The sequence below is a fragment of the Sander lucioperca genome, chromosome 7 (assembly GCF_008315115.2).
Source record: "Sander lucioperca isolate FBNREF2018 chromosome 7, SLUC_FBN_1.2, whole genome shotgun sequence".
Taxonomy (NCBI): Eukaryota; Metazoa; Chordata; class Actinopteri; order Perciformes; family Percidae; genus Sander; species Sander lucioperca.
This window is the reverse complement of record NC_050179.1, coordinates 25,135,628-25,162,804: the sequence shown is the minus strand read 5'-3', so window position 1 is coordinate 25,162,804 and position 27,177 is coordinate 25,135,628. Positions and strand designations below refer to the sequence as shown.

Below are 27,177 nucleotides of genomic sequence, written 5' to 3'. Positions count from 1 at the left end.
GTATGTATGTGTGTGTGTGTGTGTGTGTGTGTGTGTGTGTGTGTGTGTGTGTGTGTGTGAGAACGTGTTGGTGTGTGTGTTTGTGTGTGTGTGTGTGTGTGTGTGTGTGTGTGTGTGTGTATAAACATTTGTCTATACAGATGTGCATACGTGTCTATACTACATATGCAGCATTGTGTACATATGGCTCTATCTTGCAGAGAGAAATAATCAAGGAACCCAGTGACAAACTGACCATAAGCCCACATCAGGAGCTCTACTATATGCTGCTGTATTATATTTTATTTTATTCTATTCCTATTGTAAAGTGAATGTAGGAAAATATTAAGTCGGACAGTGAAGAACAAAAACAAGGGTGATAGAGACAAAATATTGCCTATAATAACCTACAACCTGCACTGTCCCATTCTCCACAAAGAGCTGCTTTCTACAGAATAAAATACCCATGATTATGGGTTTATTTTAGTTTTGTTTACTTCACATAATATGTACTGGTGTCTAATAAAATGTGTTTACAACTCCAGAAGTGACCAAAAAAACAGGAGATACTCTGTATTTATATATACTCTACTGTATTTCTGGAATGATTTGTGGTGCAGTCTCTACATAGCAAATCATTTTGACCGTTTGCTAAACCACTCCCCTGAACAGTGATTGTCCAATCATAGCTTAGCATCGTAACAAGGCACATCTGAAGCCTGTACTACGAAGCAAGATTTGGCGTTAACGAGGTAACTTCAGGTTCAACCCAGGGTTTTTAGAGGGAACTGAAACATCGCCGCACTGGACGCTAGTTAACACTATACTTAGCATCAGGTACCGTTAACCTACTGTTAGCTAGCAGCTGGAGTAAACGCTGTTAAAATGCTGACAGCTAAACGGTGTAAAGTGTGACTGTATTTCACTGTAGAGGATTCTAACACCAGACTGTAGCTGCCGTTGTCTGAAAAACACAGACTCAGCCTCGCCTCAACAGCCTCGTGGTGCATTCAAAGTTATTGTAAAATACCCTTTTCCTACCCAGTGGTTGTTTTCGCCATTTTGTGCTCCTTTTTTTTCTTAGATCAACTTTTTATTGTTTTATATTTTTGAACATATAGAACAGACAAATACAATTGAAGAAGGTGCTCGTTTTTTAAATATATATATATAAAAATCTTTCGGTTCAGGCACCGTTTTAAAAGTATCGTATCATGTTGATAAGAGCATTAAAATGAGAAAAAATAATGGGACAAAAAGAAATCAAGGGATATTTAGAATAGAGAAAAATGTGCGATTAATTGCAAGTTAACTATGACATAAATGTGATTAATCGCGATTAAATATTTTAATCGTTTGACAGCACTAATATATATATATATATATATATATATATATATATATATATATATATATATATATATATAGAACAACATTTGTATAAAAAGAGAACACAACTATGATTAAGAGTGGCAAATTTGCCACTGTAAATTGTCAAATAGTGGCCTTTATTTACCTAAACTGCACAGGGTATCAGGCCTTTATTTGAAGCAGGCTTATATTAGTGACCTTTATTTTTTAATTCCTTTTGTTTGCTAAGTACATTTGGTCATATTTTAGTATGAAGCCTACTTCTTTTCTGATCTGCTCCCATTTGTGCTGTTAATCTTTTGTTACAGCTTTGCTATTAAAAACAACCGTAACACTTCCTGTATCAGTTTCAAATCAAAAGCCCTCTAGGGTTTCAGTGGGGACACAATCCCTTCATGTCATAACAAGGCTTTTATTTTGGAACGTGACTGAAATCGGACAAATATGATTCAATAGGACTTTTATTTAACCACCAGCTTTTGGTTGCAACACTTTGGTATGTGCTGCACTAGAACGAAAAGCTTGACAGCAGCTGCTCAGAAATTCATTAGATTACGACATGCACTAATTTGCGTATTTCTGATATTACTCAACAAAGCCTTTTAATGAAGGCTTTTGTATAGACCAAAGAAGTGTCATGAATAGAGAAGACACTGGAATAACTCACTCTTGTAAACTCTGTGTATTTTGAGAAAAACTTTCAAAAAAGTTAAATCAGAGTTAAAACAGAGGAATAGTTCCTTCAAGGGCACGGGAAGGGGGGTGCTGAGGGTGCTGCAGCACCTCCTGTTGGCAGGAGCTGGATTTTATATTTTTTATTTTTTTAAATAATTACTAATTCGCTGTCTGACATTATTTATATTTTTGTATATCAAATAATGAGGCAAATAGCAAAAAAAGGGTTATGGATAGGTTTGAATATAGCCTACTAAAAATGAACTGTTATAGCTGCTATAGAGGTCAAAGTGAAAGTGAGTCGACTCGGTGAGAAGCGAGCAGGCTGAGGCTAGTTGACTGCAACGTTAGTTGTACAGAAGAATATGTCACAGAAAAGGATACAAGATTTTTTCTTCCGGCATAGTAATGCGGCTAAAATTAGCAAGATTTCATCTGTAGATGTTACAGTTGATGTTTCCTCGTCCACCGCCGAGGCAAACTCTGTTGGGGCAGCTGAAAAGCCTAAGTCTGAAATAACATTAGCAAGCAACCCGGCTAATGTTTTTAGCTGTCAAAAGCCGAAATATTTCCTGGGGGGAGAAATCGTCAGACATCCATTATTTTGTTATTCAGCACCCCTGGTCAAAAATAGGTTTCTGCACGCCTGAGTTCCCTAGACAAACAATGAGGATCAGTGATTGGTCATTAGGAGCATGTTCTGCAAACTCCAAATTCGCTCCGCTCATTCACTCAGAAATATTGACAACTCTCTTCAAGGGAGAGGAATCAAAGACTCGCCAAAAAGTCAGGTTTGTTGCTAGGTGCTTTTTCTTTAATAAAGACGACCAACTCTCCTTCACTGCTAACATTGCTGCAACCACCCGATCGTGTAGATACATGCTGCATAACATCAGAAGGATACGTCCCCTTCTAATGCAGAAGGCGGCTCAGGTTCTGGTTCAGGCTCTAGTCATCTCACGTCTAGACTACTGCAACTCCCTCCTGATTGGCCTGCCTGCATGTGCCATCCGACCCCTGTAGCTCATTCAGAACGCAGCAGCTGGACTTGTCTTCAACCTCCCCAAGTTCTCTCACACTACACCTCTCCTCCGCTCTCTTCACTGGTTACCAATTGCGGCCCGCATCCGCGACACTAGTACTTACATACAGGGCCACGAACGGATCAGCACCCGCTTACATCCAGGACATGGTCAAACCATATACCCCAACCCGCCCACTTCGTTCTGCATCAGCCAACCTTGCTTGCTGCCCCCTCACAGCGAGGGAGAACTACACTCAACGAAATCCCGACTGTTCACTGTCCTGGCTCCCAAATGGTGGAACGAGCTCCCCATCGATATCAGGATGGCCGAAAGCTTACACATCTTCCGCCGAAGGCTAAAAACACATCTCTTCCGACTACACCTCGGATAAAAAAAAATAAAATAAAAAAATTCTTGAACCTGCACTTTCATATGTCTCTTTGTAGCTTTGCTTATTTAAAGCTAATGTACTTGCACTTACTACTTGTCTGGAGTTTGAACCTTCACAGTTGAAAGCACTTAATTGTAAGTCGCTTTGGATAAAAGCATCATCTAAATGACATGTAATGTAATGTAATGAAAAGAAAGTTGCTAAATCTAGTGAGAAAATTTCTAAGCTGCCAACAATTGTAGACAGGCCTATTGCAGTAGCAGTAACCTACGGGGGGCGGGTCTCAGTGAACAAACAAAAATAACCTCAAGTCACGTAATACGGTGAATTAATTAACACTGCCAGACTGCAGGGGATTCAGTAGAATCAAACTGAGAAAAATAAAAGGATTAGAAGAGAATGAGTTGAAAAGATTCTATTCCATTCTTAAGACAGACGACGAAATGTGAGGCCGAGACATAAACAACAGACAGAGAAGCAGGTGACACAGCAGCAGAGAGAAACGACTTATATCTAGACAAAGATGTGACAAGAGACAGAGAGACAGTGAGAAAGAGAGAGAGAGATAAAGATAGGCGCCTCTGGCTGTCGGGTAGACCAAAAGAAATACCGGGTGCCATGTCGCCAAAGGCTCCGTTTCAGCCAGACTGACACTAAATTAGACCCTCCACTGTCTAGTTCAAAGTAGCAAAACACAACCACAACATCAAGTGTGAACCTCCGCCTGCATGTGTTTGAAGAGAACGTGTTTTTTTTTTCTCTTTCTTTGTCTATTTTTCTTTCCGTCTTCTCTGGTCTCTAACTTCAAACTTGCCCTCTCATCTTTGGATTCTTCTTACCCTTCATCCTTTATTTGCTCCTCTCTTTAAAATCCTTCCTCCCTCCTGTCTTGCTTTTTATCCCTTTGATTCCATCTTTGCGCCATCCTTTCATCCATCTCTCCAACTCTCCCTCACATTGATCATGCTGCCCTCTTCACCCCATCTCTCTCATTCATAATTGACCAGCATTAACTGCTGCTGAGGCCGAGCAGTCGTTTAATTAGCTGACCAGCCTGCAGAGACTGCCCTTTCTGTAGTGCAAAATGTACATTACACTTCTGCTCAGAATATTCAAAATACAGAGAATTTGCTAGTCGTGTTTTTGGATATGAGGGTGATGTTCAGTAGTCAACAAATATTATGCCCACTTATGTCCCGTTCCTTCCTCTCTAATAGGAGGAGGGTTTAGTTTGGATAATTGGTGCTGGATCTTTCATGCAATACATGTTGTGTTTGTGTGTTTGTGTGACAGCAGGCCAAATCACCTGTTCAAAGTACACACATACTGTACATTTCTCTTTTCCATTGAACTTCGCTTTTCGTCCTTTTTAAAGTTCTTTCCTCTTCTCTTTGTTTCTCCTCTCTTTTCTTTTTCCTCACTTTCATCTCCTCCCCTCTAATTCATAATCTGCTTTTCACTAGTTTTGTCTACTGCGGTCTTCAGTGAGAAAATGTTTACCTGTAGCAGCCAATTATCATTTTCTCAGTCCACTCTCAAGTGGACTGAGAAAAGTTTGAGTCAGAAAATGCTTCTGACTCAAAGTCTAACAGTAGGTAGAACCACAAATGTCCAATTCCACTGGAGAAATGAAAACATTTTAGAGATATTGAGATATCTATGTATATGTACATTCAAAACACTAATCAAAACACACCTCTTCAGATTAGCTTTCCACGGGCGCCCATATACAGAAGTTTACTCCTCGACACAGCGGCTGCAGGTTCGACTCCGCCCTGCGGTCCTTTTCTGCATGCCATTCCCTCTCTCTCTCCACTTTCATGTCTTCAGCTGTCCTATATAAATAAAGGCCTAAAATGCCCAAAACATTATCTTAAAAAAAAAAGATAGCTTTCCACCTACAATAGTCTTATATATTTCTCCTGATAGTTACTGGTTTTATTGTTTTTAATTGATTTTAATATGCTTGTTTTATATGTTGGTTTTATTGCTTATCTGTTTTTAATGTGCTATATGTGCTGGTTTTACTGTAAAGTGTCTTTGAGTACCATGTAAAGTCCATCCATCCATCCATCTTCGTCCGCTTATCCGGTCTCGGGTCGCGGGGGTAGCAGCTCCAGCAGGGGACCCCAAACTTCCCTTTCCCGAGCCACATTAACCAGCTCCGACTGGGGGATCCCGAGGCGTTCCCAGGCCAGGTTGGAGATATAATCCCTCCACCTAGTCCTGGGTCTTCCCCGAGGCCTCCTCCCAGCTGGACGTGCCTGGAACACCTCCCTAGGGAGGCGCCCAGGGGGCATCCTTACCAGATGCCCGAACCACCTCAACTGGCTCCTTTCGACACAAAGGAGCAGCGGCTCTACTCCGAGCTCCTCACGGATGACTGAGCTTCTCACCCTATCTCTAAGGGAGACACCAGCCACCCTCCTGAGGAAACCCATTTCGGCCGCTTGTACCCTGGATCTCGTTCTTTCGGTCATGACCCAACCTTCATGACCATAGGTGAGGGTAGGAACGAAAACTGACCGGTAGATCGAGAGCTTTGCCTTCTGGCTCAGCTCTCTTTTCGTCACAACGGTGCGATAAATTGAATGTAATACCGCACCCGCCGATTCTCCGACCAATCTCCTGCTCCATTGTTCCCTCACTCGTGAACAAGACTCCAAGGTACTTGAACTCCTTCACTTGGGGTAAGGACTCATTCCCTACCTGGAGAAGGCACTCCATCGGTTTCCTGCTGAGAACCATGGCCTCCGATTTAGAGGTGCTGATCCTCATCCCAGCCGCTTCACACTCGGCTGCGAACCGATCCAGTGAGTGCTGAAGGTCACAGACCGATGATGCCATCAGGACCACATCATCTGCAAAGAGCAGCGATGAGATCCCCAGCCCACCGAACTGCAACCCCTCATCCACCCCTACTACGCCTCGATATCCTGTCCATAAATACTACTAACAGGATTGGTGACAAAGCGCAGCCCTGGCGGAGGCCAACTCTCACCTGAAACAAGTCCGACTTACTGCCGAGAACCCGGACACAGCTCTCGCTTTGGTTGTACAGAGATTGGATGGCCCTGAGAAGGGACCCCCTCACCCCATACTCCCGCAGAACCTCCCACAGTATCTCCCGGGGGACCCGGTCATAGGCCTTCTCGAGATCCACAAAGCACATGTAGACCGGTTGGGCATACTCCCAGGCTCCCTCCAGGATCCTTGCGAGAGTAAAGATCTGGTCCGTTGTTCCACGACCAGGACGGAATCCGCATTGTTCCTCTTCAACCTGAGGATCGACCGAACCCTCCTTTCCAGCACCTTGGAGAAGACTTTACCAGGGAGGCTGAGAAGTGTGATACCCCTATAATTGGCACACACCCTCTGGTCCCCCTTTTTGAAAAGGGGAACCACCACCCCGGTCTGCCACTCCTTAGGCACCGTCCCAGACTTCCACGCAATATTGAAGAGGCGTGTCAACCAAGACAACCCCTCCACACCCAGAGCTTTAAGCATTTCTGGACGGATCTCATCAATCCCTGGGGCTTTGCCACTGTGGAGTTGTTTAACTACCTCAGCAACTTCCACCCGGGAAATTGACGACAATCCCCCATCATCCTCCAGCTCTGCCTCTACCATAGAGGGCGTATTAGTCGGATTTAGGAGTTCCTCAAAGTGCTCCTTCCACCGCCCTATTACCTCCTCAGTTGAGGTCAACAGCGTCCCATCCTTACTGTACACAGCTTGGATGGTTCCCCGCTTCCCCCTCCTGAGGTGGCGAACGGTTTTCCAGAAGCACCTTGGTGCCGACCGAAAGTCCTTCTCCATGTCTTCTCCGAACTTCTCCCACACCCGCTGCTTTGCCTCTTTCACGGCAGAGGCTGCAGCCCTTCGGGCCCTTCGGTACCTTGCCACTGCCTCCGGAGTCCTCTGGGATAACATAGCCCGGAAAGACTCCTTCTTCAGTCGGACGGCTTCCCTGACCACCGGTGTCCACCACGGTGTTCGTGGGTTACCGCCCCTTGAGGCACCTAAGACCCTAAGACCACAGCTCCTCGCCGCAGCTTCAGCAATGGAAACTTTGAACATTGTCCACTCGGGTTCAATGCCCCCAGCCTCCACAGGGATGCACGAAAAGCTCCACCGGAGGTGTGAGTTGAAAGTCTGTTGGACAGGGGCCTCCTCCAGACGTTCCCAATTTACCCGCACTACCCGTTTGGGCTTACCAGGTCTGTCCAGAATCTTCCCCCACCCCCTGACCCAACTCACCACCAGATGGTGATCGGTTGACAGCTCTGCCCCTCTCTTCACCCGAGTGTCCAAAACATACGGCCTCAGATCAGATGAAACAATTATAAAATCGATCATTGACCTTTGGCCTAGGGTGCTCTGGTACCAAGTACACTTATGAGCATCCCTATGTTCGAACATGGTGTTCGTTATAGACAATCCATGACTAGCACAGAAGTCCAACAACAAACAACCACTCTGGTTTAGATCAGGGAGGCCGTTCCTCCCAATCACGCCTCTCCATGTGTCTCCATCATTGCCCATGTGCGCGTTGAAGTCCCCCAGCAGAACTATGGAGTCCCCCACTGGAGCCCCATATAGGACTCCACTCAAGGTCTCCAAGAAGGCCGAATACTCCGAACTCTTGTTTGGTGCATATGCACAAACAACAGTCAGAGTTTTCCCCCCCCACAACCCGCAGGCATAGGGAGGCGACCCTCTCGTCCACCGGGGTAAACTCCAACGTAGCGGCGCTCAGCCGGGGGCTTGTGAGTATCCCCACACCCGCCCGGCGCCTCACACCCTGGGCAACTCCGGAGAAGAAAAGAGTCCAACCCCTATCCAGGAGTATGGTTCCAGAACCGAGACTGTGCGTAGAGGTAAGCCCCACCAGATCTAACCGGTAGCGCTCCACCTCCCGCACCAGTTCCGGCTCCTTCCCCCACAGAGAGGTGACATTCCACGTCCCCAGAGCCAGCGTCTGCTGCCCGGGTCTGGTCCGTCGAGGCCCCTGACCTTCACTGCCACCCATGTGGCAGCGCACCCGACCCCAGCGGTTCCTCCCACAGGTGGTAGGCCCATGGGATGGAGAGATGGATGCCACGTAGCTTTTTCGGGCTGTGCCCGGCCGAGCTCCGTGGCAAACCCGGCCACCAGACGCTCGCTGACGAGCCCTCCATCTGGGCCTGGCTCCAGACGGGGGCCCCGGGCTTCCTCCGGGCAGGGTCACTCCATCTCTTCCTCGGTCACTCATAGGGTTTTTGAACCATTCTTTGTCTGGCCCCTCACCTGAGACCACTTTGCCTTGGGAGACCCTACCAGGAGCACAAAGCTCCAGACAACACAGCCCTCAGGTTCATAGGGACACACAAACCTCTCCACCACGATAAGGTGATGGTTCCAGGAGAGGACCATGTAAAGTGCTATATAAATAAAATGTATTATTATTATTATTATTATTATATATCATCCAAAGTGCTAGACTGACAGACTAATAGACAGACTAACATCGCTCCCAAGAGCCACGCCTAACAAATTATGGTCATGCAACATTTGATGCCTGTGAAAACTTGGTTTTAAAATGTTTCTTCATAAATATTTATGATCGTGGCCTTTATGAAGAGGGGCAGTGTCACTGCACATTTTCAGGACAGCAAATATTTAAAAATGTAATCAGAATTTAGCAACATTGCTAAATATTTCTTCATCAGATATTCTCAGAAACAAATTTTAGATGCCTGCTAAGGTCAAATTCTTCTTCAGGTTAAAAACAGGTCTACTTCCACTTCATGGCTTTCGCTATTGGTTGCCATTCGCACATCTATTCTAGCTATTCTATTCACACATCCCATCAATGCATTGTAATAGTTTCTTCAGAAGTATTTGACTCGTCTTAAAGTCTGCTTCCTAGGATCTAATTGTATTTTAACATAAGTTGTGAAAAACAAACAAGAAAGAGTGCTAAGTACTTCATTTGCATGCATCTACTTCATTAACGGATTGGTTTTGTCACTTAGTCTACCTGTGTATCTGTTGTTTTCAGACACCGGAGATTTGATCATCTGTGATGTAAAAATGTAATGGCCCTTCTAAATGTACCCAACCATGGCAGCGGTGTGTTTTGTCTGTAATTATGTTACCACCTTTCTTGGATCTTTTCTCTCATTTTCCTCTTTAATAAAATGTGACGAAAAAGGTGAGAACATTGAAAACCTCATGCAGGTTCCTCACTTTTCAGACGCTGACACCTCTGGATGAACCCAAAAGAAGTAGTGTTGTTTTGGAAGCAGCGGTAAATGATTCAGACAGAGTGAAACAGGTATGAAAGAGGGAGAAGGAAGGATTCCTGTGATAGTCCAACATGCAGTTCTCTTTTCTGCGTTTAGGAGCCGCAAAGTCACATCCTCATCACCAATCTGCATTATTCTCATTTTAGATTTATATCTCATTTATAAATCTCATTTACTCATTAGTTTTATTTACGCGATTAAATGTATAAAAAAAAAAAAAATGTAATCAAAAAGATTAGTTTTGTGTGCACCCTGGCTCATAAAGCCATGTCATTTATGAGAACAGAATAGAATAAAAGTGGGTCTTTACTGTATAGGTCTTATTATAATCTTTCAGCATATTTTTATTCAAGTGGTCTGAGAGAAAACTAGACTCCTGCACCTCCTCCTTGGGGGGGGGGGAGAGAGAGAGAGAGAGAGAGAGAGAGAGAGAGAGAGAGAGAGAGAGAGTTCCTATTGGCTGTTCTACAGATGCAGATGCACGTCCCTTTGGTGAAAATTCTGCTAACCGTAGCCAAAGGCTGGCAGCTGCAGCTAATTCAAGGCTAAACTAGTAGATAAGACACTTTATAATATCCATCACTAATGAATTGTAATTTGACAGTTAGTTAAACTTAAGTTAATAGTTATTTTACTGTTAAAGCAACACTATGTAACTTTTCCCGCTTCGGTCCCCCTACAGGTTGTAAGTGGAATTGTCCATTACATTACATTATGCAAGTTTGCCAGATCGGGTAGCGGATCTGTAGTTCGAATGAACTGGACAATGTAATGTAATGGACAATTCTGCTTCCAACCTGTAGGGGGACCGAAGCAGGAAAAGTTACATAGTGTTGCTTTAACAAACAATGAAATGGCAATTAACAATGTTTACTAATTATTAGTAATGCTATAATTTGTTATTTTAACAGTTTATTGTTGCACACACCATACCATTTTATATATTATATTAATTGTAAATTAATGATTATCAAATGATTTGTAAACCTTTAAGAAATTCTTTGTAAACCGCCAATAAACATCATCCAGATGGCTATTATGAAGTTGCATATGATGATTATAATACCTTGGTAATAGTTATTAAAAACTTTAAAGCAGCCATATTATGCTCATTTTCAGGTTCATAATTGTATTTTAAGGTTGTACCAGGATAGGTTTACATGGTTTAATTTTCAAAAAACACCATATTTTTGTTGTACTGCAGTGCTCTCTCTCACTGCTGCAGATCCTCTTTTCACCTGGTCTCTGTTTTAGCTACAGAGTGAGACCTCTTTTCTTCTTCTTCTTCTTCTGTACTATCTTTGATTGCACTGCACATGTGCAGTAGCTCAGATGTAGATCATGTCAGCTAGCTAGCTCCATAGACAGTAAAAGACAGGCTGTTTCTACAACTTCGGTCAGTTACAAGGCAGGATTAGCTGGGAGACTTCTAAATGAGGGCGCACATGTAAGTAGTTCCTTTTGTAGATTATGGTGAACTTGTGTGTGTTGTAGCAGTGCTTTGCTATTGAGAACGAGGTAGCATGCTAGCGTTAGCATTAGCGTTAGCATGCTAACGAGCTAATGGTTGCGGTTAGCCTGCTCGTTTCGGCTTGTGACGTCACAAGCCGTGCCGATTTTGAACAGCTCACCCAGAGACTGAAGGCAGGACACATTCAGAAACCGTATCTCACTCTAAACAGCATGGATGGATTTTTTTCAAAGTTTGTATGTGTGTGGAAGCACCAGAGACACAAAATAACACCCCAAATTTTTTTTCATTCATTTTTCATTTTTCAATTTTTTTCATAATATGGGCACTTTAAGCAACTATAAAAAATAATTTAGATTACCTACTATCAGTGACCAAATAATAACAAAATCATCTCCTTTATAGATCAACAAGAAAAGATTGTATAGGGCCAAATTATGTTACTTGATGCTTTGATGCTTTCATCATTTCATTGTTTGTTAACAGTGAAATACCTCAGTCATGTTTAATTAACTATCATTTACTATTTGTTAATGATGGTTGTTATAAAGTGTTACTGAGATACGTTATTGTCATCCAGACAGTACATAGAGTAATGAAATTGTGTAAAAAGGAAGTCCAGTTTTTTTGTACAGGGAGCTGACTTTTGCTGTGGCAAGGCTCACGGCTGCGGCTAATTCAAGTTCATGTGTTGTAACTAGATCAAGCCTCAAATCACAGTTTGCCGCTCAAAGAGCTTCATAAAGAAAACAGGACTGCCATTCTCATAGGATTGCTGCTATATAACGGCATCGGGATGAAATGCTCTTTTGCACTATTCCATTTGCACAAACTGCATATAGACTCGGTACTACTTTCAGTATTTTTTTTTTTACTTTTTACTCTATTTGTATTATGTTACTGCCATACCACTCAGACATCACCTTGCACAAACTGTATATCCACTCTTTATTTGATCGGTATTTTCTGTAGATTCTTTACTGTATTTTGTATGTTTATATTTTGCATATTTACTGTGTAACTCTATGTTGTCTCACACGTTTATGCTTTGTCTTGGCCAGGTCGTCGTTGCAAATGAGAATTTGTTCTCAATCGGCTTACCTGGTTAAATAAAGGTTCAAAAACAAAATAATAATAATAATCAATGACTCGTACTCGTACAGGTTACTGTATGAAGCCAGTACATATGCCAATGCACCTCTGATGGGAGGGGCTGGGCAGAGACGTGAGAGTAAGAGCTGCAGGAAAAGGTCTCAATCTACTCCAAATTCTAACGTTTCTTTTGCTTTCTGCCTATTCCACTTTTAATGGTTGAACGAGTTCTTTTTTTCACTTCACTACAGCAGCTCCCACCTTTCATTTTGCTTGGAATCTTGGCTGTAGTTGGTTTAACTGTGTTTAAGCTGTGTATACTGTAGCATTGCCAGACCTATCTCCGCAGCGCTGTGGAGTAAGGTCTGGCTACACCACACATACTTTCTAGGACAGGAGAGAAAAAACGCTCTGGGTTGTTTGCATTTTTTCAGACCAATCACAATCGTCTTAGGCGGCGCTAAGCTCCAGATGCAGCGACGGTGGCTCTGCAAAATAGTCTCTGGAAAGAACTTGTTTTGGTGGAACATTTGCACCCCGCAAAAGAAAACACCACTTACAATATAAAATAAAGTTAACTGTTCACACAACACAGTAACGTAAGCTATTGAAATCAGCTGGATACACGGTTAAACGTAGTTTGCTTTTACCAATGTACCGGCGCGTGTATTTCGTCCATAGCAAATCCCCGAAAAGGTCTGTCCCAAAAGGTCCCAGTTAGAGAGTAAATGCCATAAGCATATCTTTTGTAAATCTTTACAATCATTCCCCGAAAGAACCAAGCAGGCCTTCCTTGTCACATGATCCAAATTGTCTTCAAAACTTGCCATTTTCAGCGTGTAGCTTGCTAGCTCAAAGTTTGTTGTTGTTTCCCGAAGCGAACAGAGTTGTGAGAACGGCAACACACAGAGTTTACCTGGAAATGTACTTCAGTTGATCCAGACTATATATACTGTAACACATGCTATGCAGAGGCGCAAGTGCGCTGCAACTGTGGCAAACGTGTGGCTTTCTCGTGGTACGCTGGGACACACCGCAAGGTGAAAAGGCAAGAAAAGAGGTTAAGAGGCATCTCAAAATGAAGTTGTTGTTTTTTTTTGTTAAATGATGACTGCAACAGAACATTTAATTGAGATGAAATTTCCTAGATCATTATCGGGAGAGAGAAAAAAACCTGGTTTTAAAAAAATAATCTATAGTCTTTCCACTTGGCAGATGTAGACATCTTGAATTGTCTACAGCTACCAGCAATCTGAGCAGGCTCATGTAAGCACCGTTCACACCTAGCTCACATCCCCACCTAGTGTCCCCTTGTGTCGCGTGTTCACATTCTGCTTTCTCACTTTTGGTCTGTAGCCTCCCATGTTTGAAGAATACATTGTTCCAGCCCAAAGTTATTTTTGTCTTTTTGTAAAGCATTCATCATGCTTTCTGCACCAGTTGCTTCTATAGTGTACAAATAATTACTGCACACCTTTATAATTCATAACCACCATCACAACTCTCTGGTCTCTGGATGTAACAAACCACATGCACACGCACACTCACACTCACACGCACACGCACACGCACACGCACGCGCACACACAGATACAGAAACAGACACACACACACACTGTGTCCCTCACTTGTGATCACCAGCTGTGTGATCTCAAATGATATCAAATTAAATGTGTTTGCAAAAGTTTGCAAGCAGATACTTAATGACTGCAGTTGAATCCAAATGTCCACCCTCTGGATTGCAGCCTGGGCCTCGGCTGACTTCAGCTATACAAAGAACGATGAGTCTGAAGTGGTCACTGTCATCACGTCTGCGAGGTGCCTGACCTGCTATATGGGTCAGTACTTCAAACCTCACTAGTTTCCATGGATACGAAAACAAGTTCTTGACTCTGTAACGATTTTCAATTTTTCTGAACAGTTCTCGCCTTTAGTGACATTGGCAATTAATGCAAGATATGTGCAAGGTCTGCTGCTTTACATTATAACAGAGGTAAATAATGGTGCACTAATCAACTGCTGATATTACATTCACATCAAATCTTCAACTGAAGATCTTCACATCGAAGATGGTCTGATTTTTTGTTTTTTTGTGAAGGATGCCATGTCATGCATTTTGGTATCATCAGTTTGTTATTAACTTTTCCAAAATTGCCTGAAGGTCAATGCCGTGAGAAAAATTCTATTATTACTTGAAAACACACAGTTAACAAAAACAGCTTTGTCCTACCTGTCTTTCTTTTTGTCCGCCTATTTGCCATACCCAAATGGAAAAGCTTGTAACAAAAGAACTGAAAGGCCAAAGTGCATGTATGATGAATTTGAGGTTCTTCTAGTTTCTGAATATGTGCTTGTTTAGCATGTGATTTAAACACAGCCTAAACTACATCAGTTTAAACATGGTTCAAAAAGGTGTTTTCGGTCCTTGTCTATAATAAGTCACATTTGAATAACAAGACCTGCTTTATGCGATACAATGCAAATCACCACTCATACCTTCAACATCTTGTCCCCAACATCTGTATTCAGTTTCAGACGTTATGGGATCTAGGGAGATTTTAGTAAGTGGTGTTAAATGTTTTCACTTACTTCTGTGACATTGGAAGAAAAAAAACATACTACAGCAATTAGATGGCTATAAAACCTATTACGTTCATTCAAACGTTGCTGATCATCTTTTTTCTCACGAAACACATACATTATTTGGTTGAACTTATTATTCATTCAAACCTCTATAAATCTGTCATTGATGATGAAACCACCTTGTATCCCACTTGATTTAGAAATAGTTGTCTATTTGCTCCCACACCAACACAATCCCTCCTGACTCCAAGAAAAGTGTGACAGATGACAAGAAGCATTACTGATACGTCCAGATCACAAAGATGGATGAAAAAGAACACACAAATTCCCACATAGTAACCCCAGTGATAGGGTGTCACTCAGAGCACTGTAGTTACATTTGTTTAAGTATTAAGCTCTTGAAGACACCAAAAGGAAAATAAACCCTAAAAGATCAAATAATCTTGCTCTGTGATTGTAATTATTTAACAGTTTATACAGTCAGTGCTTCTGTCACCCTAAAATCCGTGGGAAAAAAAACATCGTGGTCACTCGATGATCTTAAATTCATGATCATCAGCAATACAAACATCAAACTGTAAGGAGTGCATCAGAGCCTTACCTTGTCCGCACTGCACCATTTAATGTCACAAACAATTCATGGGAATCAGTTTGGTTATGGCCATGGTTGGATTATCCCTTTGATTGTGCCCCAAAAATACCCTCTGTCTCTTTCATTCAGAATCTATCTATACTTATTTCAAAACATCACACAACAGACAGTAAGTGAAATAAACAGACATTTAAATCAATAACTGGAAGTTAAAAAAAAAAACTTTGTTGTGTGTGTGGGTGTTTTGGTCCAATTGCACCAGCTCTGATGCTGTTTTCACTTTGTCCTTGAAGAAGCCACACACAAAAATGATTCTACGCACAAACAGTCAGATAAAGATTAGTCTCGCTTTGCCAGACCTTCCTTCACAGCGTTGCAGAGGAGGGTCTGGCTAGTCCACACAGCATTCTGGGATGGGAGAAAAACGTGCTCTGGTTAATCGGCATTTCTTTAAACCGATCACAATCGTCATGGGCAGCGCTAAGCGGCGGATGGAGATATGCAAAATAGCGGCCAGCAGGCAAGCTAACAACCCCGGCAGGCGCTAGCTGGCTGTCTCGTCAGTTTAGGAGCTTCTCAACTCCGAAAAAGTCGGAAGATATTTTTGTAAAACTGTCTATATTCGAAATATACACAATTGATTTCTCGCCTAAAAAATTCTTAGAAGTGAATTTAGTTATGAAATAGCAGATGAACATTATGAAAAGCTTCCAGTTGTTAGTCACAATGGCAAGCCACATATGTTGTGACTGTTCCAGCGCTTTGCATTGTGGGATACAGTAGGCGAAGTAGACTGGTCCAATGCGTATGGGAAGATTTTTTCAGTACATCCGGATATTTTTGGCTTTGTTTACATGCTGCATACATATTATTTTGGCCAAATCAGTAGACTGCTTACTGCTAGTATAGTATGGTGGTTTAGAAAACAGCCCATATCTACGAAACTATGCAAGATGCAAATGGATACCATCTTTTCCTAATTTCACACCCACTTCTTCCTGAAAGGTAATAGAGGAAGCTAAAATGTGCCAAAGCTGCATATAACTTATAAGGTAAACTCACGGCTTTTTGTTTTCTTTCACAATATAAAACATTGCTTATGTAATGATGTTGGACAATTAAAAGCCAAATCAAAAGGATTCTTTTTCATGTTTTGCCTGCAAGAAATGTGCAGCATTGCAAAGTGGATAAACAAACCTGACAGAATAAGAGAAATTGCAGCTAATAGTAGATTGTGAAGACAACCCAATTTTTTTTTCTTTAGGCTATTGTTATGCTCAGTTGACCAGCAATCCATGTTTGAGAGTATTTCCCTGATTAATCCTAAATATGCTATGTGTGTGTACATTTCATAAGGAACATTGTTAGTACCAGTACTCCTACTGGGACACTATTTGTCTCACACTGTTGTACTGTGGACCATTGAGTTAGAAATTAAAGGATCAATGTAGCAGCATGAACGAGAGATTTTCTTGTAAAATGTTGAACTTTCATACCCAGAGAATGTAATTGTACAAATGATGTTCCAATAATTCTTTCAGTGAAAGAGTTTGGAGCCTTCTTTATTAGTTTAGCCACAGCATGTAGATTCACCACTGAGAGAGAAAGCCATGCTTTACATTTATCATTATAACTGGAGGCAGGACACTATACATACAGACCTCCTATTGTGTGCATTCTGTGAATATGTGTGTCTGGATATACTGTCGAAGGAGCTGGCATAAGGGTGGAAGAGTTTCATTTGTGTGTGTGTGTGTGTGTGTGTGTGTGTGTGTGTGTGTGTCCTCTGAACGTCAATGAAAAGAGTTTGTCCTTCATGCCCGGCTGACAGGAACACAACTGAATCTTTCCTTTTTGTTCCCACTGAACGTTGGAATAGAGTAATACGCTTCGCTCTTTCTTTCTCTCTCCTCAACAGTATGCCAAACAAAGGACTGCTTTCAGCCTTTAATTGAAATGCTGGGTTGCGTAAAAAGGTGTGACACACACACACACACAGACACGCACAACCACACAAATGTCTATGTCTATGACAAAAGCATGTAACATACATTCAGTACACACACATTCAACAAATATTCAATTCATGGCCTTTACACACTGGGGGCCTTCTTTGTGTTGGGATTTTAAATTCGGTGGATTTATGAGGACTAGTGTTGACTACTGCTCAGATCTCTGCATGGTAAATTGAGACAGCTATCTAGACTATCTGTCCAATCGGAGTTTTCTCTCGCACGACTATTTTGCAGTGACTCTGTGCGGAGTTTTGCACCGCCCCTGACGATTCTGATTGGTTTAAAGAAATGTGCGTAAGGAGGTTGGTTGGGGTGGTGGATGGGTCAAACAACACAGGACTTTCACCCCGGAGACCGGGGATCGCGCCCCACGTGTGGCAGTTCCTTTCCGCGTTCTTCTTCTCCTAACCACAACCATCCCGTTGTTGTCGCCGTCTCCTGCGTGTGACGGTTCATTTCCCCGTTGTTCTTTTCCTAACCACAACCGTCCCGTTGTTGTAGCGCGTCCCACGTGTGGCGGTCCTTCCCGTTGTTGTCGCCGTCATGTGGCGTTTCATTTCCCCGTTGTTGCGTCCCCCAGAGGCCGCGGATCATGTCATTGTTGTCACCGTCTACCGCCTGTGGCGTTTCTGATTGGTTTAAAGAAATGCCATTAAACCAGAGCACGTTTTCCTCCCATCCCCGAATGCTGTATAGAGTAGCCAGACCTTCCTTCAGCGCGCTTTGGAGGAGGGTCTGGCAAAACGAGACTATACCGGCAGCAATGCGAATTTGCAACAGTTGTTCAATAAAAGGTTCAAATATTCGCGCCGTCTCATCTACCGTGTCGGTGGGACAGTTTGAGGTTTTGATGTGAGTTTGAAGCAGCCCAGTCTCAGGGTAGTTCGTGAAATGGTGACGATATTTAATCTATTGATTCGTGTACAGGGACACGATTTTCTCGTTTTTATCATGGTGGTGAGCACGAATGTTAAACTAATGTATTTCAATGGGAAGCATCTGTCGTGATAACAGCACGATTACGGTAGCGAGTAGTATTGAAAAGCCGAAAATCCACGTAAGGAGGTTGGTTGGGGTGGTGGATGGGTCATTGGGGATCTCCTAACCACAACCATCCAGTTGTTGTTGCCGTCTCCTGCGTGTGACAGTTCATTTCCCCGTTGTTTTTTCCCTAACCACAACCGTCTCGTTGTTGTAGCGCGTCCCGCGTGTGGCGGTCCTTCCCGTTGTTGTCGCCGGCATGTGGCGTTTCATTTCCCCGTTGTTGTGTCCCCCATAGACCACGGATCGTGTGCCGGCGGCCGTTGTTGTCAACTTCTACCGCGTGTGGCGTTTCATTTCCCCGTTGTTGTGTCCCCCACAGACCGCGGATCGTGTCCCGGCGGCCGTTGTCACCGTCTACCGCGTGTGGCATTTCATTTTCCCATTGTTGCGTCGCGAAATGGTCAAGTTCCCATTTCGTGGTGACCACCACGAAATAAACGAGAAAATCGTGTCCCTGTTGACGAATCAATAGATCAAAATAACGTGACCATTTCACGAACTGCCGTGAGACCGGGTTGGCTGAAGAGACAGAGAAAGACACAGGGGATGTGGTGTGAGAGGACAAAAGAGAGCGATCGGAGCAGAGGAGAGGTAACGTTTAGCAGTGAAGATACAAAGTGAATGTACAGAAACTAGAGTGTGCAGTTTGAGTACAAATAAATGCTGCAGCTCCAAAAACTACTGTTCTGTCTTGTTTCCCTGGCTGCTGAGTGGAGTGACGAGGATTAGCTCCAGAGACTCCAGCCCCGTCTCCCCCTGTGCTGTCCGACCACAGTCGGGAAGCCGAAGCAGGAAAAGCTAACACTAAGCTACTGTAAGCTATTTTTTTTTGGTTTTCCTTTTAGCGAAATTAGTGAATTTAACTCACTCTGGTAAACAGTTAAGCAGTGTGGCATATGTCTGGGGCTTTTATTGTGAAAGGTAAGAATGGAAAGAGTGTATCTGGTAAACGCTGCCTTTGTCAAGATTGAAAGTAGTAATAAAGTTTGCCATCTATACAGCCTCCTTTTGTTGTATTATGATCCTCATATTAAGTAAACAACCCAACATGAATGGTTGATTTCTTTATTTGCTAAATTAAATTCTGAAAAATTAGCCTTGTTCCGAGAAAAAAATGATGTCGCTTTATCGCCGTGTAATATTCATGTTCTGTGTGAAAGTACTCATGACAAAAACAGGCCAAGGTGTACCTTGCAGACATGATACACACATCTAAAACAGATATCCATTTTATATAAACTCTGCCCCCTGATCCAGATCATTTTCTCTTTCTCCTTCCTTAAACTCTCTGTTTTTTTCCCCCCTTCGTCTCATCATCTTCATCCCTCTGATACCTCCCTTTCTCTCTCCTCATTATCCTCTTCTGCCACAGCGGACATCGAGCAACGATAGAATAAAAACAGAGCGAGGACACAGACAGTGACCCTCCCCTCCTCTTCATCTGTCTCACCTCCTCCTCCCATTCCCTCTTCCTACTACTGCCTTTCTTTTTTTAAGGATTTTAAAGGGATCGCTTACTGTGCCCCTTTGGTTTCAATGCGACATTAGGGAAAGTGAAACTTTTCCTCCGCACAATATGACAAGTGTCTGTTGAAGAAAAATAATAAGGCAAAATTCAAAATGCCAAGGTGTAGCATTAAGACGACAAGGCTAAATTGGCTATTATTTTCCATACCTGTCTGTGCTGTCCTTTCCTGTCTGTCCCTCTCTACCACTTCCCATACTCCCGGTCGTTCTCTTTATTAATGAATACAGACAGCACCACAAATCTTACAGGTGTGTGTGTGTGTGTGTGTGTGTGTGTGTGTGTGTGTGTGTGTTTGTGTGTTTGTTGACTCACACTTTACATCTTAATCAATGAGAATATAGAGGCAGTCTTAAGTATAGTGCAGTATAGTAGATATATTTATATGCTTATATTTTTTCTTAGAACAACTCAGAAAACTCTAACCACTGGCTAGATGGAAATCCAACGTTAGCCTACTTACCTATCTGACAGTAGTTCAGCACAAACAAACTGTAACGGTGAGATGACTGCTGTCTGTCCTTATGAAAACAGATAATGAAATTTGAAGAAAATAGAAGGAACAGATTGCGTGATGGCGTAAGGGTTTTATACTGGGGCGTGCGCCCTACATCATCACGTGGTCCCAGGTAGTTTCACATTGCCAGACCTTCCTCCACAGTGCTGTGGAGGAGGGGTCTTAAGATTGCCACAAATATTCAGTAAATATCCCCCAAGTATTTTATGTTGGGACGCTCACTCACTCACTCACTCACTCACTCACTCCTCTTCCAAAAGACATTACCTTATTCAGTGTTTTGATGATGGTGAAGGGTGCTGTCTAACAAATTTCTCCAAAATCTCCGATAGGTGTTCAGTTAGGTTGAGATCTGGTGACTGTGAAGACCAAATTTTGTAATTCATATTATTTCCATACTCATCAAACCATTTAGTGCCCCCCCCCTTGCCCTGAAAGAATCTGCGTTCCTTATACTTCTTTAGGTTTTTTGACTGTGAAAATATGCAGTATGTATGTATGTGTTTGTGAAGAGAACACATCCTCCTTTTGACCTCTGCACCTTTAACCCTTGACAATTTTTAATATTTGGCCTCAGCTGTGCTGCGTCAGTTTCAGAAGTCACAAGAGCAAACAGAGGGATGACAGCTAACCCACAGAGGGGAGGAAGAGAGGCAGGAAAAATGTATGCATAAGAACTTGAAAAGTGCTGCAGTGAGAAGAGGAGAAACCATACAATTCAAATACATTTTATTTATAGTATCAAATCATAAGAGTTATCTAGAGAGACTTTACAGAATAATTTACAAAGACACAACAATTCCAGTAATTCCCACAAGAGCAAGCATTTAGTGCGACAGTGGCGAGGAAAAACTTCCTTTTAGTCAAAAACCTTGAGTGGTGAGGAAAACTTCCTTTTAGGAAGAAACCTCGAACAGACCCAGGCTCTTGCTGGGCAGTTGTCTGCTGGTGCCGGTTGGGGGTATGATGAACAATGCCAATTATAGTCACAATAAAGATAATGGAACTATGACTAGAAATAGTAGTTGTTGTAGTAGTCCATGGCGTAGCAGGGCACTGCAGGGTGTAGCAGGGTGTAGCAGGGCACTGCAGGGCACTGCAGTGTGTAGTGGGACAATAAGGTAGTATGAGCTATCGTTGTGAATATCCACATGGATATTAAAATCACCTACAATAATTATTTTATCTGTTCTAAGGACTAGACTTGATAAAAAACTCAAAACTGAAAAAAAATTCAGAATACGGACCTGGAGCTTGGTAAACAACAACAAATATAATTGGCTGTAATGTTCTCCATGTTGGATGTAAGGTAGAAGATTAAGAATAAGGCTTTCAAACGAGTTATAATTTAGTTTAGGTTTAGGATTAATTATCTGATATCAAATTGTTTACTAGTACTGCTTTAGAAGACAGCAATAGAACATTTAATAGTCTAATTTCCTATTCTGTTCTATCATTACAGTGGTGGTTTTAATTCCAATTAGGTTCTTAAGTATAGCTCCTCTTTTGTTTACCTTTGATTTAACTGATTTGAGTCGGGGGACAGACACTGTGGTTATGGAACTATGAGTGGGCGACTGCTCCAACGGAAGCACAGAGCAGCGCGTAACACTGCACCTCTGATTACTGATTTCAACTCTGGGTTGTCATGGTTTATGACCGATAATAGACTCAGTCAGATTTTTTGATCCATCCAAAGTGGGATATATGCCGCCCTCCTAATCAGACTAGGCTTTCCCCAGAACGCCCTCCAGTTATCTTCGTAGCCCACATGATTAGCTGGGCACCACCCTGACAACCAGCAGTTGAAGGATGACATGAAGGATGACATGTGGCTGTACTTGTAACCTCATCGCTGATCAGGTTTGGCAGGGGCCCAAAGAAAACTACTGAGTCCGACATTGTTTTTGCATACGCACAAAGTGACTTTTGCGTAATCAGGTATTATTACCACCTACGAGAAGTATGAGCTTTTTGTATACGGTTATCTTTAGCCAGCAGCTTTACCGTAGATAGGATTCCACATCACCCGCTGTGGCCCCAGGGATGCACACGACCACGGCCGCTGGAGCCGCCAACCTCATGTTCCGCAGTATAGAGCTCCCAATAACCAGAGTTGGCTTCTCAGCGGGTGTGTCACTGAGTGGGGATAAGGCAAAGTTAGAAAGGCAAAGAGGTTGGTGGTTAGCCATGGGCTCCGGTTTAGAGCGACCGCCGCCATGTGCGATTCCCAGGTTTAGACCTAGGCGCTAGGCTTCCTTCGGACAGTCATCCACTCGCCCAGCTGCTCAGGGCCTGCCGGGGGACTGCTAACAGAAGCTACAGTATGTTGGCCCGCACCAGCTACGGAACGCTGGCTAGCTACGGAAGCATACGATTTTGATTCCATGGTGCGGAGCCGTGTGCCTCAAACTCACTAAGCCTCGCCTCCAGAGCAGCAAATAAACTACATTTATTACATGTATCTTTATCACTAAAGGAGGCAGAATAATAGCTAATCATTTGACACACCAAGCAAGAAAGAGCAGGAGAGGGAGAGGAATTAGCCATTGCTAATGGCTAAGCTAAAGTAGCTAACAGCGTTTTAACAATTGTGAGATCAGCGAGGCAGTCGCTGTAAGAGAAGAGAACTATAAGAGATTGAGTATAACAAGTGTAGTTTAAATGCAATCCAGGCAATTAGGTGCTAAATTAAACAATAAAGCAGAGTTGAATACGTTTTTGCGTGTCACGGAAGCGCCGGAAGTGAGAAAATATGCTTACCGTAAACGTCAGCACATGTGCACGTCAGCACCATGAAACCAGTTTTAAAGCAAAACATTTTATTTATTAAAATGGTAATACTGTGTGTGCTGCAACCAGTTGGCTTGTCACTCTTCTGACTCTGTCAAATTGCTTTACAATCAGATTGTTGGTCATGACTCTATCTCCATGTCTGTCTACATGTATAGAAACTAAAGTATTAGGTGAAGTTCCTGGGAGAAGAGGCTTAGCTTCGTTCCAACATCACAAATCATTCTTAATTATTATCCCGCGGATCCACAACAACGAGAAAATATTGTAATGAGGCGCTTCGCTACATTCCTCTGCACATTGCAACGGAGGTGAACACTCATTTTTCAGCCCCACATTTGCATAAATTCTCTTCTTTTTTAAGTTGGCGCTGCCAAAAGTGATAAAGTGCATGCAGCACCAGGGAGGAGAATCAGGAAGAGGAAGGGGGGGGTGTGAAGGAAAGCAGAGAGGGAGAACGGGGTTATAGGTAGCAGAAGGAAAAAGTAAAGTAAGTTTAAAATAACAGAGAATGCTGAAGATCTGCATAGACGGTCTGCACAAAAATAGGTGTGCAAGAAAAGTGGCTGGAGCGTGAGAGGAAGCGGTGACACACAGGCAGTAAGATGAATAGGACCAAATATAAAAGAAGTGATGGCGAAAGAACATCAGGTCTGATTTTACCAATATAATGAAGAGAGAGAAGAGAGTCGAAAAGAGAGGCCGAGATAATGTGAGTGGGACTGATAACAAACAGAGAAAGCTGCAGGCAGGAGGCTATAATGGACTTTTGAGTGGAGAGAACGAGAGATAGATTTACGAGGAGAGAGGGATGAATGTGGGGAAACAGAGAGATAGCGTGATAGAGTGTTAAGTGGAAGGGATAAATTGTGGCCCTGCCTGTGTTCTGGTTTTACACAGCCCCTCATAAAAAGGTGTTAATATTTAACAGGCGGACACACACACACATGCACATAAACTGAAACACTCAGACATATTTTTTCTCACTATGGCGCAGGATACATGCTATAGTCCCAGAGAACTAAGAGCAAAGAATTTCTAATAAGGGAAGAAGTTTCACTCTGGATACTTCCGGCTTCTGAACTGGTTGCAGTTCAACCAGAGTTCCAATTGGGGCGCTCACAGGCGAGTGCAGAATGAATGGGACTCTATGGAGGTATACCCCTCAAAATCCACTGGGTGTTAAATTTTTTTAAACTGGCTTTTTTGTTCTAAAAAGCTTTTGAAAATCTCAATGACGTTATACACATATACGGCCAGAGATACTGCTTTACGGCAAGCTCTGAGTCACTTCCTTTTTTCTCTCGACACATCGACAACACAGCTGACAGGTTAGGCTCTCCCTGTCAATACACGTGCTAGAAAGAGGTTTGCTAATGTTTTAAAGACCACGCCGAAATATTCACTCTGACATTCTGGTTCTGCTTCGAATGCCGTCAAGCGGGATCTCTGGTCGTAATCAGTCCTTCACTGACCAATCAGCATTAATTAGCAGAATGCTAGCGTGTTATGGGCAACAACGACTCAACCTGTAAGAAATCAAAAGGACAAAAGTACTCGTTCATTCAACTTTCAACCTATAATCCATGTTGAACTTGCAAAAACTACAATTAAATCTGAGATTTCTCAACGACAATCAGGCGAAAGAGACAAATTTAGCCGTCTAGTTCCATAGAGTCCCATTCATTTTGCACTCATCTGCAATCACCCCCAGTGGAACTCTGGTGGAACTGCAACCAAATTTGGTACAATGGGGCTGAATAGGGAGTGAAAAGGCTTTCCGTAGAAAGGCTTTGACTAAGAGTATCTATGCTGTATTTGACAAAGATTCAGGCATTTTGACATGGGAGGATATGACCATATTGGCAGTTAATCCTGAGTAAAGTCTGTGCATGCAAGAGAAAAAAAATCTTCAATTGATGTAAAGGCAAAAACTGTCTCCCTTCTCACTAGGCCCTGTTCCAAAAATTAAGTGTTTTTTTCTGCTTAATCCTTCATTTCAGAGTGTCATGGCACATCTAAAGCTGGAGAAACTTTAGTATGCTGCAAGAGGCTCCATTAACAAGTATTTTAAAGTCTGGTGGCCATTTCTCCTTTACTTTGAACATGAATTTGTACCCAAGCAGCAGTACGTCTCTCTGACCTGCCCCACTTCCCTCCCTCTTTTTATTTATGTATTTGTATTTTGTGTTATTGCTATAATTACACTTGCTTTTTGTATGACCTGTATACAACATTGTGTATGAATGTTTCTATTCTATGGTGTGTTATTTTATGTTCTTTAGGGAGTCACCACTGTGTTTGTATTTCTCTTTTTTGAAAATCTTAATAAAACGATTTGAATAATAATAATCCATAATTTAAGTATAATGTTTTAGTTTATTAGATACATTCTCATTGATGTGTATACATGAATGTTTAGTTGGTGTGTGGGTTCATAGTTTTTTTGTTCTGGTTCTGCCTTTGACATGATGTGATGGTAGATCAGAGGCCTGTACTACGAAGCAAGATTTGACGTTAACGAGGTAACTTCAGGTTCAACCCAGGGTTTTGTGTATCACGACGTTGGATCACTTGTTACCGGGTTAAATCACCGTGGTAACTTATGCTGAACACCTAACCTGTTGGGGAGCAGGTTATGTTGGAGATTAGAGATCAACCGGTGTAAAAGCACTGCCTACTGACCAATCAATACTCGATTGATAACAGCATCACCGTTCTTAGAAGATCAGGTGGAGCTCGGTGCGCGGAGATAGAGAGGTGTGCTTATAATAGTTAAAACATTTAGAGACCGACAACCCCGTTAACATTCCCTGATGGGTATTTTTATGAAAGATATAGGCCCTCATTTATCAACCTAACGTAGAAACCAGCGCAGATATGAGCGCAGAAATCCTCTTACGACAGGCTTCACGTGTGATTCATGAAACGTTCGTATCACACCAATCAGAGCATAAGAATGGTCGTACATTGACAAATGTAAAAAAAAACGATTGTAATTTAAATATCACGCCCCAATATATTCTGGGTTTTGAGGCCTCGCCCCTACAATTTACGACATGGCGAAACGTAATCCGGCTGAGAGGCGGCACTTTTCAGAGGTGGAGATTGAAACCCTGATATCTCAGGTTCATTTGCACTAGCGTTTGTAGTTTTGTCAGCCTGAAAACTGGTATTAAAGGCTGTAGAAAGAATGCGGAATGGAAAGAGATCACTGATGCAGTCAACAGTGTTGCCGTGGTAAATCGGACTCCAGCTGAAGTTTATTTAGCTAATTTATACATCCTTGACACATATATGCTATAGTCCCCATAGTAATATACAGGCTTATATTCCAATCTCTTAGGCCTATATGGTTTACCTATATTTAAATAAACACACAGTAGCGGAGTTTATGCAGTGTCTTTTATTTTACTCGTGTTTGTTTCATGAGTCAGAACTGTGAGGGAGAGCGCGTGTCCTGCGCCCCCCGTGCTGGACCCCCACCTCAACCCTGTCTCCTGACAGCAGAGGGCCTGGAAAAACAAGCCGAAATATATCGGTCAATGGCAGAAATAAATGTTGTGTATCGTCATGTTTCCTGTATTGAGTATCATTGCCAAACATAACAATATACCTTTTAAAAGCGAGGAATAATATCCTGTCTCGTTCGTATAGCCCCACTTGGGGCTGTGCTGGACACTGCTCTCTGGGCATCAGGTCATCTGGCTCCAGAACCCCACAGGCTAAAACAATGTTGCAGAATTTTTCTGCCGTGTATAGTAGGGTCCCCCCGCTGATGCAAGACCATGAGCCATCTGCCCTTAATCAATCC

At 42.6% G+C, this 27,177-nt stretch overlaps 1 long non-coding RNA gene across 1 annotated transcript; it reads right to left on the bottom strand.

The window, feature by feature from the left end:
• Positions 1 to 4,444: 4,444 nt before the first annotated feature.
• LOC118495456 lies at positions 4,445 to 23,224 on the bottom strand. The gene is made up of 3 exons (XR_004897888.1): positions 22,923 to 23,224; positions 6,187 to 6,192; positions 4,445 to 4,457 (listed from the first exon to the last, which is right to left on the bottom strand). It is a non-coding gene; the product is annotated as an uncharacterized LOC118495456 (long non-coding RNA).
• Between the last annotated feature and the right edge of the window lie 3,953 nt (positions 23,225 to 27,177).